Raw genomic sequence first — 18532 nt, 5'->3', positions numbered from 1 at the left:
CATTGAAGATAGGTCCTTCCACACTGATGGCTGAACTGCACAGTTGGTGCATAGTTTAGCCTCTGACTTGCTGGACAACAAGCTCCTTCAGTTGCAATTTAATGCAGCCAAATGGAGGCATTTGTAACCACATATGTCAGTGCATTACACACGTTGCAGTTACACCGCAGCAAAAAACCACTACATGTCATGTCTTGTCTTAAGCCTCACAGACAAGGTACAAGTAATGTTGCCCACAGAGATGCTGATCATTCCCTCAGGTGATATGCTTGGGAGGGTGAGTAGGACAAACACTGTGCTTCAAAGAGTTTACAGAAGTCACAGATACTCCTCCTCACCTTTCCCTGGATAAATAATGACAGCGGAAAGGGGAGGGGGAAACATAGCAGCTCTTATAGCTAATGGAAACTAGAAAAAAAAAGTGGTGTGTGGTTCCCTTTAATAGCTCCTAAATAGCATTGCTTTTCTAATGTAGAGTGTCATGTTACCTGGCTGGCCAGAGCTGCAGAATGTACAGTCTCTGTCTCTGTGAAATCTTGCTTGTAACCTGCACAGCTCAATTAATTGAGTGATAGCTGGCAGCTGACTAACAGGTTATCACTGCCTCTTTATTTGTCTTGTCAGAGGCTCTTCCACACTCAGCAGGGACTGAGAGAGACTCACTTAAAGCTGAATTATTGAAAATGCTTCGGTTTTAAGAAGGCAAAATTATAATAAGCGTAGCCTTTTTAGCAACAGGGCTTTTCTGTCTCTCTTAGCCCCTTATACTTTTCAAGTGGTTTTGGGTCACCATGAGTTATCTGGCTACTCTGTAGGCCCAAGCCCTATCCCATACAGCCATATCAGTCCTTGCATGGATTGGATTGGCCTGCCTCTGTAAAATGTATAAACTGTTGACTCACTAATACACCAGCAGTTCTGCATGTGTGCCTGAATTTCGGGGGCATTAAGGCTGGTTTCACAGTGGGACGTTAAATTCCCACGTTACAGCAGCCAGTAACGCAGCCTAACTCACAGCACTGTAAAATCACAGTGCACACGTTGGGTTTCATAGTAACGCAGAACGTTTAAACAAAGTGCTGCATGCTGTACGTTATACTCCGGCTAAGGCCTCGTTCACATCAGGGCCGTTTGTGCGCTTTTCACAGCGCACTGCCCTGTGCGATCAGCAAGGTATTCATTTTTCCATGTAACTAAATGTAGCTGGTTCACATCTATGCGCTGCGCTGAGCAGCGTTACAGAAACGTAGGGTTGCATGCATTTCTGTGCGCTGAGCTGTAAAGCGCACAGCAATGCAAGTGAATGGGTCCGCTTTTTTAGCGCATAGAAGCGCGTACAAGCGCATAGAAGCGCATGCGTTTTTTACCCCTAATTGGAGAAAAAAATACATTTACATACAAAAACAAAGTTTTATTGACAACTGCTGCTGCTACAGTAAGCAAAACGTGCTTTAAAGAAGCGCAGCGCAACGCACAGAAACGCGGACTAAAGCGCGCACAAGCGCATGCGTTTTTTACCATGCGCTTTAACACGTTTTTCAGCGCAGCAGATGTGAACGAGGCTTAAGGCACGTTAGACTGTTTGCACATGCTCAGTAATGTTGGAGGAGGAGGTCTCCCCTCCTCCTCCGCAGCCAGCCACATGGCTAATTAATATTCACTGCACTGTAGTGACTTGTGGTGGGACTGTAGTGTTGTCCGGATCATGAATCCGGATCATTTGATCCAGATCTTTTTTGTGAGTCGAATCATCCGGATCATCACAGTGAAAGATTCAGTTCACAGTGCATGTCTGTCTGGAAGAAACAGGAAGATACAGAATGTACAGTGCAGGGAAAGTCCTGTCCTGCTAGTCATTTCACCCAGTCTGCTTTCCTAGTAAAATAATTCAAATGATTTGGTTCAAAGATCCGTATCTTTTCAATGATCCGATTCAAATGATCCGAATCCTTAAAAAGATCCGGACTTCCTATCACTAACCTGGAGCGGCTGCTTTGAGAGCTGCATAACGCAGCTCAATCTGACGTCCAACTTCAACACCACCATGCGTTGTGTTAGGGGCACGTTATGCGACCATAACATCCCCTAAAACGCAACGTCTTGGTGGGAAAGTAGCCTAAAAGATGATTTGCATATCAGGGAGTGATGCATCATGCATAGCTCCCACTGTCCCTTTTTCAGAGTAACAGTTTCTCATTAGGAACTAAATCCCTCTGTCTCTCCTTCATCATTTTTCCATTTTTCAGGACTGATGTACTTATCTATATAAATATATCTATTGAAAAATGTGTTTAATTTACTCTAAACTTTATTCCCATTCTTTAAATTGGTATATTTCTTATTTTCAAATGTTAATATGAAGGAAAATGAACCAGGATAGAAAGGACCTGTGTGGTTTGAATGATAAAACAACATATTTTTCCTATGAAATCTGTATGGTATGTACAACTAGGGGTGTGCTGGGGGCGTAATTAGGGGTGTGGCAGGTGCATGGCTTAGAGTACTCCTGAATAACTCACCTACTTCATTCCCTTAGTTGTCTTTTCCTCTCTGTCATCTCTCCGGTTGTACCACAATGTCCTCTTGTAAATGTCGGCGTTTGCACAGCAGTGGCGCTGACCCAGAAGTGCAATGGTGCTGACATCCAGGTCAGCACCATTGCTGTAAAAATGCCAGGATTTACAAGGGGATACTGTGGCGGAATGGGAGAGCTGACAGGATGGAAAAGACAGCGAAGGGAACCCAGAGTAGGTGAGTCCTGCTGTGTTTTTTTTTTACGGGTTATCAACAATTACGGTGTAAGGGGGCGGGGAGAAAGGGGCGTTCCTAAGGAAGTCCGAGGAGGATAACTGCCATTTCCTCCCCATCCATATTTGATGTTCTACAACTAGCAGTGCGGGGACCCCTGGGGGCACTGGAGCGAAAGGATGGTGCTGTGACATGTCAGCACCGTTCACAAAACCATACTAATATCATGCAGACCCGCTCTCAGTTCAGGGGTACTTCAAGTGTCTCTCTTACTTATCTCAAAAAGCTAAGAAGGTTTGCATCATAGGAAACCACACTTACCTACTTAAAGGGGAACTGAAGTAAGAGGAATATGGAGGCTGTCATATTTATTTCCTTTTAATCAATACCAGTTGCCTGGCAGCCCTGCTGGTCTATTTCTCTGCAGTAGCATCTGAATAACACCAGAAACAAGCATGCAGCTAGTCTTGTCAGATCTGACTTTAAACACCTGATCTGCTGCATGCTTGTTCAGGGGCTATGGCTAATAGTATTAGAGGCAGAGGATCAGCAGGGCTGCCAGGTAACTGGTATTGCTTAAAAGGAAATAAACATGGCAGCCTCCATATACCTCTCTCTTCAGTTCCCCTTTAGGGTTGAATTATTGCTAATACCTTCTGTTTTAAGAAGGCAAAATTATATTTAGCATGGCTTTTCTGTCTCTTTTAGAGCCTTATACTCCTGGTGGTTCTGGGTCACCATGACCTGACTGGGCAAGCTGTTCTTAAAGGACACCTGAGGTGACATGTGACATAATGAGATAGATGTGTATCTTCAGTTCCAAGCACAGAAATGACTATGTGGTGTTCTTTTTTTTTTTCTTCTCTGCTTGAAAGAGTTAAACATCAGATATGAAATTGACAGTTTCTGTCCTGGTCGGAACCGGTCGGACTATAGCGTAACACTCACTGATAAGGAATTACAGCCATAAAACACTTTTGTGTCAGCAAATGGCTTCTGAGAGCAGGAAAGAGATAAAAATGTCAATAGTTAAAAGATTTGAGCTCTGGCATACTTCAGTGCACGTGTCATTAAGCAGAGACAATGAAACAGTAAAAATTAGATTGAAAGATAAAATAAAACTGTGGGATATCTAAAAAAGTCATTTTTAGGAGAAGGAGGATAGATATGATTGTTTATCTCATCAGTTAATTTTCACCTCGGATGTCCTTCAAATAAACTGCAGTCATCGAAACAAAAGCTTTGTGTGAAATCATATTTGTGAGAGGATCTTGGCCACAGTTTTGCCTGCAATAGATGCCAGGCCCGGTTCCAACTAGTGACACAGGTACACTCTTATCAGATTGGTAAGCGGTTTTTAGCTTGTAACCATACTAGTCGGTCTTTAACATTTGACTATAAGATCATTAAAGGCTTGTAGTCTCTTTTCTGTATTTTGTAATATGCATCAGCGCAGGAAATTAAATGTGATGTGTAAGACTTCAATAGGGCTGCACTGGTCTAGACCCACGTCCCCTATTGTGTCTGTGATACCTCATCTCACAGTGGCTTTACTAGGCTTGCGCATGCTCCTACCATGATAGAAGTTTACCTTAGGGTGGTAATTGAGACAAATAGCAGGCGCTAGGCAGCCGTTGTCATTCTACCAGCAAATTGCTGTACATATTGTAAAAGCAGGATGCCATGCAGGAGGTAGATGTGATTAGTTGTATGACTCATTCTAATGTATTTGGATTCCATCATTTGTTTGGTAGTTCCCTAGGAAACATGTTCAGTTGCACCGTACAGTAATGCAGCAGAAGGAATCGCTATGGCTTGTGCTTCTGTCCATCTTCATGTGTAAAGTATGCTCAATTTCCTGGAACTCTTATCATGTAATCATGTCTCATTAGAAGTGATAAGAAACAGCTTTCATTTGTCAACTCTTTCAAGTGACAGGCTGAGATGTGCATAGGATTCTATACAAATGCTGTGAATTTAACCTTGTTCTGTGCAAAAAGTACTTATAGGTAGAAGTAATAGTGTAACTACACTGTAGGATGAACTTTTATTATGACACATTTATTTGAACTATGACTAAAGTAAACATTTGCTCAAGAGTCCAACTGAACTCAGTTTCATTAGTCAAGTGCACAGTTCAGCCTCCCAGCTGCTTGCCACAATTCCAGTGCAATTAAAATGCAGTTGAACGACAGCCTTTGCAGCACCACGTGTGGCAGTGCTTGACACTCAGTGGTGTTACCTAGCAGCAGAGAATCGTGACATGTCACATCTTAGCGATGCTGTGGCTGCACTCGGATATGACCAGATATGACCCGGAGAGGGGGCGGCCTCTTTACTGTCGGTAAAGAGCTCTAGCAACAGGGCAGTTTCTAGGCTAAAGAGATCCGAGTACCTCTTTTGTAAGAATATTGAAAACAACTCTCCAACCTCCAAGGGAGTTTAGTAAATTACAAGGGGCAGCGTTGACTGCTCCCAGCCAGGAGATATAAACACATTAATGCAGGGCCGGATTTACCAAAAGGCACTGTAGGCACGCACCTACAGGCACCTGGTAATGGAAAAGCATCTCAGTCCCCTCCCCTAGTGCCTTTCTTCCTTCGTCGTGAGCAGATGAAAATGAGAGGCTGCTCACCTGGGTCTCTGCATTCCACTGACCAGATCTTCTTTCAGTCGGGGGCACCACTACCTACTTAATACTGAGGGTACCTCTGGCTACCTAATGCTAAGGGACAACTGTAGCTACCTATGATGGGCAAGGGAAGTAAGGGAGAAGTGACAGCTGGGAAAGCAAGCACACTTGCGGTGGGGTGTTTGTAGGTTCATTGAGAAGAAGTCTAAGGTGCATGGACATCCGTGCCTCCTGTGATGTAAATCCAGGCCTGCATTAATGACTACATCTCCAGGCATGCAATAGTATCTGGGGACACACTCAAGATCACTGTGGGCACTTCAAACCTGTCGTTCTGCGACCCTGACAGCAGAAAGATGGATGCCCTCATATACTCGGGGGTGGGGGGCTACGGATGAAGTAGATCAATGTAGGTATGTAAATCAACGCTGCCCCCCCACAAAGCACACACCATTTACAAACCTCCCTTAGGAGGAGGTTCGTTTTACATATTTTTATAGAAGAGTTGCTCAGATGCCTTTAATAGCTCACAGGGCAAACACTAGAGGCCTCTAGTGGTCATGCAAGGTACATGTCACGGTGCCTGTAGTGTGTGGTCTCTAGCGTTTACTCCCTGGACACAAGTGCCTCGGGAGAGAAGATACAGGGAGAATTGCCCAGCAGTGGAAAGAAGACACCAGAGGAAGCGCTGATGGACAGGTGAGTGTATTCTCTGCCTACACCACACGGCCTGGTAGGGAGGACATAGATTAGGGGGTGTCAATCTCAAATACAAAGTGGGCAGAAATTGAGCTCTGGGGCCAAGTCGCGGGCCGACCTCAATGTCTAGTGGCCACCCCTCTCCCTTAAAAGTTCCCTGGTTTCTAATAGCCCCCTTCTTCCCCTATATGGTTCCCTGGTCCTCTTCCCTCCCCTATAGAGTTCTCTGGTGTTTAGTGGTCCTCCCTCCCTCATCTATACAGTTCCCTGGTGTTTAGTGGTCCTTCCTCCCTCATCTATATAGTTCCCTGGTGTTTAGTGGTCCTTCCTCCCTCTCCTATACAATTCCCTGATGTTTAGTGGTTCTCTGTTCCTCCTCTATACAGTCTCCTAGTGTCTAGTGGCCCCCTCCTTTCCCGATACAATTCCCTGGTGTCTAGTGGCCCCCCTCCATCTCCAATACAGTTTCCTGGAATGTAGTGCTTTCCCCTTCCATATGGCTTTCTTGGTGATCTAGGGCTTACCCTCTAATATAGCGTCTCTGGAGATGAAGAGTGGGCCAAACATAATGCAAAGTAGGAAAACCACCTAAGGGCCAAATCTGATGGCTCTGAGGGCCAGATTTGGCCCATGGGCCAGAGTTTGACATGTATGACATAGATGGAGACACCCAGCAGGCAGCGCACATGGATTTTCAGTCGGTTTCATCCTGAGATCTATTTAAAATCTGTTTATTATAGGGCAGTGTTGGGCAAATTACGTCTCGCAGTGGGGGATTGGAAACTCACCTTGCTCACCAATATCGCGCGTTGCATCACCATGACAACAGGGCGTCACATGGCGTGACGTCAGGACTCGCCAGGGTGTAATATGTTGGCACGTCCTGACGTCACGGGTGGCCGGGTTTTACGCCCTGTTGCCATGGAGATACGACTTGGGACATTGGTGAGGGAGGTGAGTTTCAAATCCCCCACTGCCCACTTGCAACTTTTCACTGAAGGAGAGGAGTTAGTTGGAATTTCAAGCTTGCAATCCGCACAATGCAGCCAAGGCCGTGTAAAGTTTGCTCAGGCCTGGTGTAGGGAGTGATCTGAAAGGGATCTGTCTGTTGGCCACAACGAGCAGTGTATAGCCAACTAATGGACTCTTTTCCACTACATTATGTTTGGCGATCTGATTCCGATTACTAACAGATTGCAAAACGCAGTTAAACTAATGGAAACATCGGTGACTGTTTCCATTAGTGAGGCCCAATTTTCTCCTAAGCACAATCGTCTTCCTGCTTAATTTTTAGTGCAGTTTCCTATACTTTGTTTCATAGCTCAGGCGCGTTAGAGCAGTGTTTCTCAACATTTTATTGGTATGTACCCCTATTAAAACCCTGTACTCACCAAGTACCCCCTAGCATAGTAGTAAACATTACCACAGGTACCCCTTGACAAATATATATTTAATCCTAGTACATGATACTTGGTTCCTAAACCATTTCCAAGCATTTATTATTGCTTTTAATTAGCTAAAATACAAATCTGGTGTTGTTTAACCACTTAACATCTCAGTCGTTTTCAGCTTATGCATCCGAGCAATGTTCACCTCCCATTCATTAGCCTATAACTTTATCACTACTTATCACAATGAACTGATCTATATCTTGTTTTTTCCGCCACCAATTAGGCTTTCTTTGGGGGTACATTTTCCTAAGAGCCACTTTACTGTAAATGCATTTTAACAGGAAGAATAAGAAAAAAAATGAAAAAATTCATTATTTGTCAGTTTTCGGCCATTATAGTTTTAAAATAATACATGCCTCCATAATTAAAACCCACGTATTGTTATTGCCCATTTGTCACGGTTATTTCACCATTTAAATTATGTCCCTATCACAATGTATCGCGACAATATTTTATTTGGAACTAAAAGAGCATTTTTTCCGTTTTGCATACATCACTATTTACAAGCTTATAAAAAAAAAATAGAGAGAAATATTTCATCTTTACATAGATATTTAAAAAGTTTAGACCCTTAGGTAAATATTTATGTTTTTTTTTTTTTTTTATAGTAATGTTTTTTTTTTTTTTATTAAACATTTTATGTGGGCATTTTTGGGAGGGTGGGATATAAAAGTGTTTTATTTGGGGAAATATTGGTGTATTGTAATGTTTTTGGGAATTTACTTGTAGTTTTACTTTTTGGCCACAAGATGGCAATCTCGATTTTTTTTACATGACGTCACTCTAAGCGTACAATGTACGCTTAGAGAGACACAGCTTCAGAAAGAGCGAAGCTTCCGAGAGAAGCTGTCGCTTTTTCAGCGGGGGAGAGGAATCAATGATCGGGCTCCATAGCCCGATAAATTGATTCCGTGGCTACCGACTCCGCGGCCGGGAGTGCGCGTGCACGCGCGCGATCGGCCGCGGGAGGGCGCGGGAGCGCGCCTGTCCTCCTTGACGTTTTTATACGTCAAGGAGGACAAAGTGGTTAAATGAGATTTATAATTTTCTTAAACTCTAAATTTGTTGTTCTTGGTTTGGTTAAGTATATCAAGCCAGAGTACCCCCTGGAACCATCAGAAGCACCCCCTGGGGTACGCGTACCACACGTTGAGAACCTAGGCGTTCGAGGACAATAAGAAATGCAGCCGCATCACAGCGGGATTGGGTTCCCTAGTGGAGGAGCGCCCTAAGGGGGGTGTAATAGGCAATGCTTCCCACCAGCTCACTTATGCTGCTACACAGAGCTCCTGATACAGCACAAGCATTAAAAGATTCCTTGTCAGATTACTATGACAAGTTGGAAGCCTCCTTCAGGAAAGCTCTTTTCTAAGTGAGTCAAGAGAAATGCACCATACTTCATATTGTATAAGGGAGTTTGAAGAGGCTCAACAGACTCTCGTAGTAAAGACTCTCATAGTAAAGTTCAGCATGAATGGGGCATCACTTTGCAGTGGCTCTTTACACTCATCTCTCTCTCCAAGCTTTCAGTGACAATCCCTGTTGGCTCCCTCATGTGTTTATGTGGCTTTTTTCACTAGCTTATAGGAAAGTATATTGATCCTCTTCTAATAATCTGTGTGATCTAATTGTAAAGAAAAGGATGTGAGTTAAATTGTATCTTTACACTTATAGTACACAGTATGGCTTGTGTCAGTTTATTATAAGAGCGACTAACAAAGACTATAGAGCATCAAGCCATCCATTTAGATCTACAAAGAGACAAAAGCTGCCTTCAGCATAATAGCATTTTACTTCCTGCTCTGTGTAGGTAATTACCCATGCAGGGAAATGGATATCTACGAGCTTCTGTACATCAAAATGTCAGCTTCCTGGCAATTTAGAAAATCACAGTTATCTGCAAACTTCAATGCAAAGGTATTTATATTTTATGCACATCAGCGTAATGAGATCAGCTGGGTCTGCTTAGGCTGTCATATCATCAGCGGGTCTCTTTATACAAGGCTTTTCTGTATTATGCATATGGCATCTTTAACCCCTCTCCAGCTGGGGCGGGCACAGCTGGATGTGCTTATTGTCACAGCATCTGTGATTGGCTGGGTTTAAAGCAATAGCAGCTCACAGAGCCTGTGTGGAAACTGGTTAGCGCTCAGGCATAGGAGTTTTTCTTTTTGAATTCTCTTCCCTACCCAGCAGATAAAACACAGACCCCAACATCCCACATATGCAGAAACCATGAAAGTGGCCTAAACGCAGTCCTGATGATTGGTGGACACATGGCTGCAAACACTTCACTATAATTGATAACATTTGGTACAATAAACAGCAAGCACTGGGACTGTCAACAGAACCTAAAACATGTCCTTCCTAAATAGTGCTATAGTATATAAAATATAACTTTTATTAGTCAATTTAAAACAATATAACGGGCCATACACATAACCAGCACCAAAACATGGGGATGGCTATCAAATGGACATATTCAAAAGGACTGTATCACGCCTAGCCACAAAATAGTGCGCTCTGTCATTGTTGTATATATTTTAATGAGGATTTCAGTCATCACAAGTGGTCATCCAAATATCAATAAACATACAGTATGATATACACACAGTCCTATTGAAAAAGATATACAGAAGATCCCTGACCCACTCAGGATGCACAATTCCAAGAGAAGGGAGCATTGCATGTGCAGCCAAACATTAGTAAAGTGGCCTCAGTCTCTATACATAGATAGTCACCCCAACAATAAACATCACCCCCAACAATACAACATGTTTCGACAATTAATAAAATTTAGTCTTCATCAGGAAAAATAAAAAAGGTGCAATATTTCAAACGTGCATACTGACAGTGTTATAAAGTATAGCCCAAGTAAGAGCCAGGTCACATGGCTGCCCCCTGATCACACTGCCAGGCTCACCCCATGCATTCTCTGGAATCCTGAAAGGATTTTATTTACATTAAAATAATAATAATAAAGTGACTTTCCTCTCCAGCCCTCTTATTCCTTTGTTACCATAAGGCTGGTGTCGGCCAGATGGTGGCCTGCCTGCTTATTTATTAAATAACTGTGCAGAAGCCAGGCAGTACAGTGGCAAAGTCACTTTTAACTGCACTGTGCATGCATGAGCCAGGAAGCATGTACAGCACTTCAGAAGTGGAACTTAAAAAAAGAGGATTTTTTTATTATTTTAAAAGAAATAAACAAAATAAAAGGGATTCCTCCCCATTTGCAAATAATCCTTATCCAATGTTAGGCAGGGGTCACGTTAGAGTAAATCCGCATCGTTTTGCCACAGACAAAAAATGCATGTGGATTCGCATATATCGATAGTCTATGGTGCTGCTGCATTTTCCAGAAGCATATGAGATTCTGCGTAGTGTTAAAAAAGGTACAACCTGCACTACTTGCCTGCACAATGCATGTGGTTTTCAATGGAAATCAATGGCTACTATAAAAATACTAATACTATAAAAGTAATGCTGTTTACAAGCTCTGCAAATTGTACAATTCTGTGGCAAAACGCTTGCAGGGCATTGTCTGCTATTCTCGCAGATGCAAGTGTAATCCCTCCCTTAAATACAAGGGGCCCATCCTTACCCTGTGCTAAGGGAGGTAGGGATAGCTATCACCATTCATGCATTTAACAAGGGACCACCACATGTCCTTTCCACCCATTGTAAATAGGTAAAGGAGGTGTTGTTTTTACCCTCTATCAATTTATAATAAAGAGTTCAATACACATTTTATTTGAAATAAAAAACAAAGCATTAAATATTTTATTAAAATGAGTAATTCTTTTTTTTTTCCTGTCATTTTCTTTATGGCTGAAAGCTGAAGGAGGTGAATTCACCACCTGTCAGTTGCTCCTGTGTATTGTCTGGGCACTTGCTAGCGCTTGGCACGGGTGATGGAGAAGCGGCCACTGTATTAAGTCAAATCTGAGTGGGGCCGCAGCCATGACACTTTTTGTTGTTTTTTTGCTGCTGGGTAACGCATGTCAAACGTTGACACGTGTGAAGTTACAAACACAGCCATAGCCAACTGATAGCCAACCCCCACGTGTGCAGTTCCTGTTTCCTTCCTCCTGACAGATCTTGCAGAGTAGCGTGGCAGTTAAGCTTCATACTTTACCTTTTTTGTGGCAGGACAGGTCCTCTTCAGTGTAGCCGCCGTGCAGTCCATCACCTTGCAGCTCCCGATGCCTGTCGGGAAAGGGGACAGCACAAACAAAGCACCATTTTTTTAAATGAATGGATTAATGGAATTGATCCGAAACATGGATTGATGCAGTCAATTTAACGATTGAATCAGAGAATTGATCGTCCGAAGAATTGTTATGGCCACTTTTAGTCAGATATCAGATCCTCACCACAGATGAGAAGTTTAGTTATTGATAAGAAAAAAATAATAGGTATAAATTACAGATATTATCCCTGTATACTTCCCAGTCTAATGCTACTTGGTGGAATTCTCATTTAATCTCGACCATGGCTTGCAGCCGTACAATAGTTTCCCTATTTGGGTCTACACACATATATTTCTAATAATTTGCATTCCCTAACAAGTGAAGGTTTCTCTCATTCAGCTGATCTCCAGCCTGTGGCATTTAATGATCTGCTGGTCATGCTGGGATACTATTTCTCTGTCTCTCTTTGCACAGTCAGAGTGATAGCTTGCTCTAGTGGCCTCCCTGGGGTAATGAACAAGAACAAGATTCTTTTCCCAGCATTCTACTGGGAAGAACAGACTAGATCATTCAGCTTTCTGTAGTTCTGTAATGTCTAATATAAATGTTAAGCCTAAAACCCTGAGCACATGTGATTCCACCAAACTGGTGACATTTATACAGTGAATAGTATACTTTTTTCAGCATTATTATGCAATTACTTTTTTGTATCCATTTTATTTTGATTCAGTTACTCTATATAGGGTTCAATTAGAGATCCTCAATAATATTCAGTATATCTGTGTTCTGCACGCCAGCTAGGCAGCAGTGTAGTCTGTTTTCTCCACCGTTCAGATGATTTACTCTCTCTTCCCTGGGTTTGCAAGAGGGTGGACATTTATTTGTCAATTGCAAACGGCTAAATCCATATTGGTAATTATGCTGAAACAGGGAAAAGAAAAGTATAGCTACTCCTAAAATTGGAAATGGCTGTTGTTACTCCCTCCGTGAAGACCTAAGTGGAATACTTGCCTTATCCTCTCTAGTGATGCTTGACTTGAGGTGCTTTGTTTGCAGTGATTAGATCATGGCGATTTTCACAGAGGCGGCCTTTGGGGGGGGGGGGGGGGGGGGGGCAAGTGGGGAGATCGCCCCAGGCCCCGCACAAGAAGAGGGCCCCGCATGTCATGCCCGCCATACCATGCTCATTTTGGTGGTGGTGAAGGAAAAGTCTACAGAAGTCTAGCTGTTTTTGTTCTGAGCAGTGTGTCATTTACAAATACTCAGATCTTCCTATTTTGTTTTACACACCTTATATTTTGCACCAACCCCCCTTTTATTTCTCAGGTTTTCCTCTTCAGCATGCTTTACTGTACTATGCCGTTTTCATTTTTGTAAAGAATTTCTGCACTGACATGAAGCTTGCCAAATGTCAGATTAAGGTAACGTGCAAGATCCTCAGCCTTAGGGCCCCAGGGGCATTTAGGTTAGTCAAACATGGACTGGAGCTAGAGGGGGCTCAGGCTGGAGCTTCCAGACTGGCTGGGGATTGGTGCTAGGTTTTATGGGGAGCTAGGGATAGGTATAGGCTGGCTGGGGAGCTAGGGATAGGTACAGTTTGATTACATTACGTATTGTAATTGTTCCTATATTGGTTGGCTTAGTTTTTAAACAGTAATAAGGCATACTGCTTTAGAGGTGGACAAGCCCGTGACTGTGGTGGTGCGGTACATGGCCTTCACTTATGGCTCTAGGCCCCGCATATGACACTCGCCCCAGGCCCCGCATACTCTAAGGCCGCCTCTGCATTTTTACAGTATTCATAGACATGTATAACATTAACAAACACAAGATGAAAGGAGAATGTCTGCCCAATTATCGGTTGGCTATTGGATTTTAAGGTTTGGGTGTCGATGTAACTATTGGATGAAGTTGTCTGGTGTTCAGCAAAGTGCTAGGAGAGTGAGTACCAAGCTCTGTCTGATGACTTACACCTCCTACACACGCTCAGCTAATGTGGCCGATAATGGCTGCCTCTACCTACACCCCCCCACCTCCCCCCATAGCAACAGAACACATGGCTAGACTGCAGCATATAAAGTCTCAGCCCTGTATTGCCCGAGGGATTGAGTCCCGATCTTTTCCGGGTGCCATGCCTCCTATTTCTGTATTTATGTGCCACTAGCTTTATTTCAGCAGAGAATAATCTGCATTGCTGTGGCTACGTTTTCAGATGACTGATTGGCTGCAGACTCTACCCAACCATCCATCTCAGTGTATAACTAATCCAAGGAATACCTAACAAACACACACACACACACACACTATCTTGTTAGTTTATTGCCTTTCAGCCTATTAGCCTTTATGATTCATCTTGTAGGCTATTGATTTTTGGGAATCCTCTTTTTCATCCTGCAGGGAGGATTATAGCTTCCCCTCCCCACCCTGTGATAGTTGTTCCGCAGCACTGTAAGAATGACATCTAGGTAGCTCAGATTGTATTTATATGTGTTTCTTTTCCTTTCAGGTACAGCTAGAGCTGGAATTACTAGAGGGTGTGGGAGGACTGGTTACAGTTTGATACACAGTTGTAAAATGTTTCAAAGTTACTTTCTGTTTTTAATGGCAGCATCCTCAGAGAGAGCTTGCCTTCCACGCTTTTATTTGGTCAGAATGATTTTACTTATGTTTTATAGAAGTCATTAGAGATAACACTAATAAAGGGCATGGAAATGCTTAAACTAAAAAAAGTGAAATTGTTTATTCATACAGATTTTTTTGATGTGTCAAGATAGTGTACATAAAGGAATAAAGAAGCTGGCCTTTGATGTAAGGCAGGTTTAGCCGGCTGAGATAATCAGTTGACAGCTGTGGCTGCAAGTTAATGGACATCCGAGGTGAAAATAAACTGACGAGAAAACAACTGTATCTATCCTCCTTCTTCTAAAAATGACTTTTTTTTAGATATCCCACAGTTTTATTTTACATTTGAATCTAGTTTTTAAGTTTTTTACTGTTTCATTGTCTCTGCTCAATGACACCTTCACTGAAGTATGCTAGAGTTTAAATCTATGAATTATTGACGTTTTTTTATCTCTTTCCTGCTCTCAGAAGCCATTTACTGACAAGAACGTATTTTATGGCTGTAATTACTTATCAGTGAGGGTAGTCTGACCCGGTCCCAACCCGGACAGAAACTGTCACTTGCATACCTGGTGTTTAACTCTTTCAGGCAGAGGAAGAAAAAAAGGAACACGGTATAGTTATTTGTGTACTTGGCACTATACATACACATGTCTATCTCATCATGTCCTTGCGTCACCTTAGTTGTTTAAGCTTTTACCAAACCTCTAGGTTGAGATGTTTGGGCTGTTGTATGTTTAGACACACAATATCAGCACGTGTATGTGTGCAAATGTTTAAATTGGAAGGTTGGGAGATCTGATTATTTTTGGATTGGCTTGAAAGTTCATCTAAAGTGTGATGTCTTTGGGATTTAGTTCTGGATTCTTGCCTCTGGTTTTTAGAATTTACTACCTTGGCTTACAGAATTATACTTTGTTATTTAGGTTTATTTTAAAAAAAAAGTAATAGAGGCAGAGGCTGAGCACGACAGACAAGCAACCGGTATTGCTTAAAAAGAAATAATATGGCAGCCTGCAAATCACTCTTACCTTGGGTTCACTTTAAGCATAATATTACTTTTCTTATCTTAATTTAACTGGGTATTTGCATGCTGGATGCTGAAAAGTTACATAAATAGAGGGAAAAAGAGAGAAACGGATCATGAGATAGGTATCAGTATATGCTTATATGTCTTAAAGTGGTCTAAAACTCAGCATTTCTTCTTTGCTTTAAAATATTATTTACAGCCTTAAAGCGGAATATAACCCTACATTTCAACTTTGCTCTAAAACATTATTTACAGTATATTATATGCAACCAGCATTTTTTTTTTTACTAGACCAGCATTGGAAGGGTTACACAGGGCTTTAAAGTCCCTAGAGATTTCTGCAGAGAATCCGAACTTGAGTTAGATACTTTTTGTTTACAAATATGTGTTTATTGTGACTCATCTTTCTCACTGAGAAGGAGCTTGGAGGACAGCCAAAGAGATGTATCTATTGATAAACAGTTACACACTAACTAAATAGAATGTAACTATCTGAATGTCTGCAGGAACTTAAAACCTCTGTGTTTAACCCTTCCAATGCTGGTCTAGTAAAAAAAAATGCTTTTTGCATATAATATGCTGTAAATAATGTTTTAGAGCAAAGTTGAAATGCAGGGTTATATTCCGCTTTAAACCTTGTAACGATTGGGGAATTATTTCCGTGGTCAGCGCACAAGGTGTGCACCGACACTGCGGAAATCCTCCACAAGCGTTTAAAACAACAGAACCCAGCTTTGGTGCAATGCACCTGTAGAGAGAAATTCCCACCGGCAGATGGAGCTGTGGAGTGCAGAGGAATAACCCCTCTAAACTGCCACAGATGTCAGATGGGAATTGTACGAGTTGAAGCAATGCAAGGCAAGATAGCCCTTAGAGAGAGAGAGTGAGCACAGAGGCAGAATGTATGTGTATCCACCAATATAGTCGCCACCCGGTGACGGTGAACACACAACAGCGAAAACCAAGTGGGAACGCAATCGCAAGGATGGCGATTGCCAAAGCGACACCAGACTGAGTAAGACAGAGCAAAGGAACAGACAGGACTAACTACACGCGGTCCCCACACGTTAAGCACAATAGCGACAAAGCGCGTGCATGGCACAATCGGCACACGAGAAGCGCAATAGCGACAAAGCGTACCAACCCTGACTAACCAAAGAAACACGAAAACAAAAGAGAACGCGAATGCCTGCCAAACGGCTACCTCACCGAGACGACAGCAAGCGTTCGTTCCAGACAAAACAGACAGAAGGAGTAACCAGTAGCAACCGCTGCTCTGGCTACACTCCTAAGGCAGAATACAGAAGGAACCACCGCCTCTACCGCTAGGGCGGTTGCGATCCAGACAGACAGACAGATGGGGCGACCAGTAGCAACCGCAGCTCTGGCTACACTCCCAGACAGATTACAGAAGGAACCACCGCCTCTACCGCTAGGGCAAATGCGATCCAAACAGACAGAACGATTCTCTGTCGGCCGCCGCTGGCAACAGAAGAATCGCAACAGAAAGACAGAACAGGCAATACAGATAATATTAGCAAACAGTATGCAGAGGGTTGAGACTCAAGGTAAGTCTAGCAGGATCAAACCTTTATGACCAGCAGGGAATTCTGGGGAGGAAATGGTATTTATACTGCAAGCCATCAAAGGAAGCAGCTAAGCAATTTGCATGCCAAGTGGATGCAAATTCCTCACCAGAACAGCAACTCTGCAAGTTGCAGAGTGAAGACAGGTCTCTTTTCCAGGGACCTGCAGCACTCAGACCGACAAAATGGTCAAAAAGCTGTCTGCCTGTGCAGACAGCAGAGCAGATCATTACAAACCTACTATCACAAAATAATTGTGTCAGAACAGCATTCACCAAAAGAGGTGCCTGGCTCTTCTAATGACCACATATGCTATTGCTCCGTTGTTATTGCCTGATGAAGCGGGATCAAACCTGCGAAACGTGTTGCATATTTGGAGTTCATAAATAAAATATATTAACTGTCTTTACTACAGTCATTGTGTGTCTACTTGGAGGAGGTAAGTCCACCACTACCTCCTCTATTTACCAAGAATTTGGTTTTTAAGCTCATTTAGCTTCCTTTTATCCTCTTGGTGCCTCTGTTCTCCTGCATATGTATTATGTAAGTATGTGGTAGGTTAGTATGCATATGTTGTAGGTAAGTATCTGGTGGGTAAGTATGCAATTGTCGTAGGTAAATATGCATCTGTGGTAGATAAGTATGCATTTTGTAATGTAAACATGCACTCAGCTGTATTGGTGGCTTTACTACAAACTTATACTTGCATTGTAAATAATAGGTCTGTTTTACGAGCGTTTGGCTATTTTCTGTCTATTTTTATTCAGCGAGGCCTTTCTGCTTTCTTGCATTACTCATCACTGTTGCTTGTAGGCACAGTGACTTGTTGAGATCTGAGAATGAGCTTAATAACGGCAGAGCTAGAGACTTTCAAGGAAGCCCTTTGGCCTATTGTTTGTGTCATTTTCAGTAGTTTGAGAATCTACTCGGTAAAATTGTATGTTGGTAATTCCATAACATATTGCTGCTTCCTGCCTCTAGATCCACAGCATATTTCTTTGGAGAAGTGTCCCGGGTATCATAATGTGCTGTAGGAAATGAGCCTTAAAAATAGCTCAAGGCTTACAGAGGAAATGTTTTCATAATAATGTTTAATCTAACTAGCAAGCAAAATAACATCACAAGCAAAATGTGCCGTGTTGATATATCATACAGTACATTCATTGAATATTAACAATTATGAAATAATAAACAAAACAACTTCATACTTTTGAACTTCAGCAAATAATAAATTGTGGATTAAAGGCAGATCTGTGTGGGGTGTCTGTTATCCTTTCATCTACACTAAGCTTCATGGCGCTCATCTCGTAATAAAGTTGTTCTAGGGCAGTAGTTCCCATCCCTCTCAAGTCGTGACACATCATGCCAAACATTTTCCATGACATCTCCATGACAAATGTATGATAGAAAAATAATAATAATCATGAAATCAATGAAAAGAGTGCATTTTCATGAATACACATAAAAATAGGCCTAGAACCTTTCATGAATTTGATTAAAAAAAAATCAGTGGTACAGCTGGTCCTGATGAGAGCACCTGTGTATGTGCGGCAAGGGTAGAAAACCCCAAA

At 42.4% G+C, this 18532-nt stretch overlaps 1 protein-coding gene across 1 annotated transcript in view; it reads left to right on the top strand.

The window, feature by feature from the left end:
- The window catches only part of FRMD3 (FERM domain containing 3), a 295269-nt gene that overhangs the window by 39622 nt on the left and 237115 nt on the right, over positions 1–18532 (top strand). The window lies entirely within an intron of this gene.

Source organism: Hyperolius riggenbachi, chromosome 1 (assembly GCF_040937935.1).
Source record: "Hyperolius riggenbachi isolate aHypRig1 chromosome 1, aHypRig1.pri, whole genome shotgun sequence".
Taxonomy (NCBI): domain Eukaryota; kingdom Metazoa; phylum Chordata; class Amphibia; order Anura; family Hyperoliidae; genus Hyperolius; species Hyperolius riggenbachi.
This window is presented reverse-complemented; position numbering and strand designations above follow the sequence as displayed.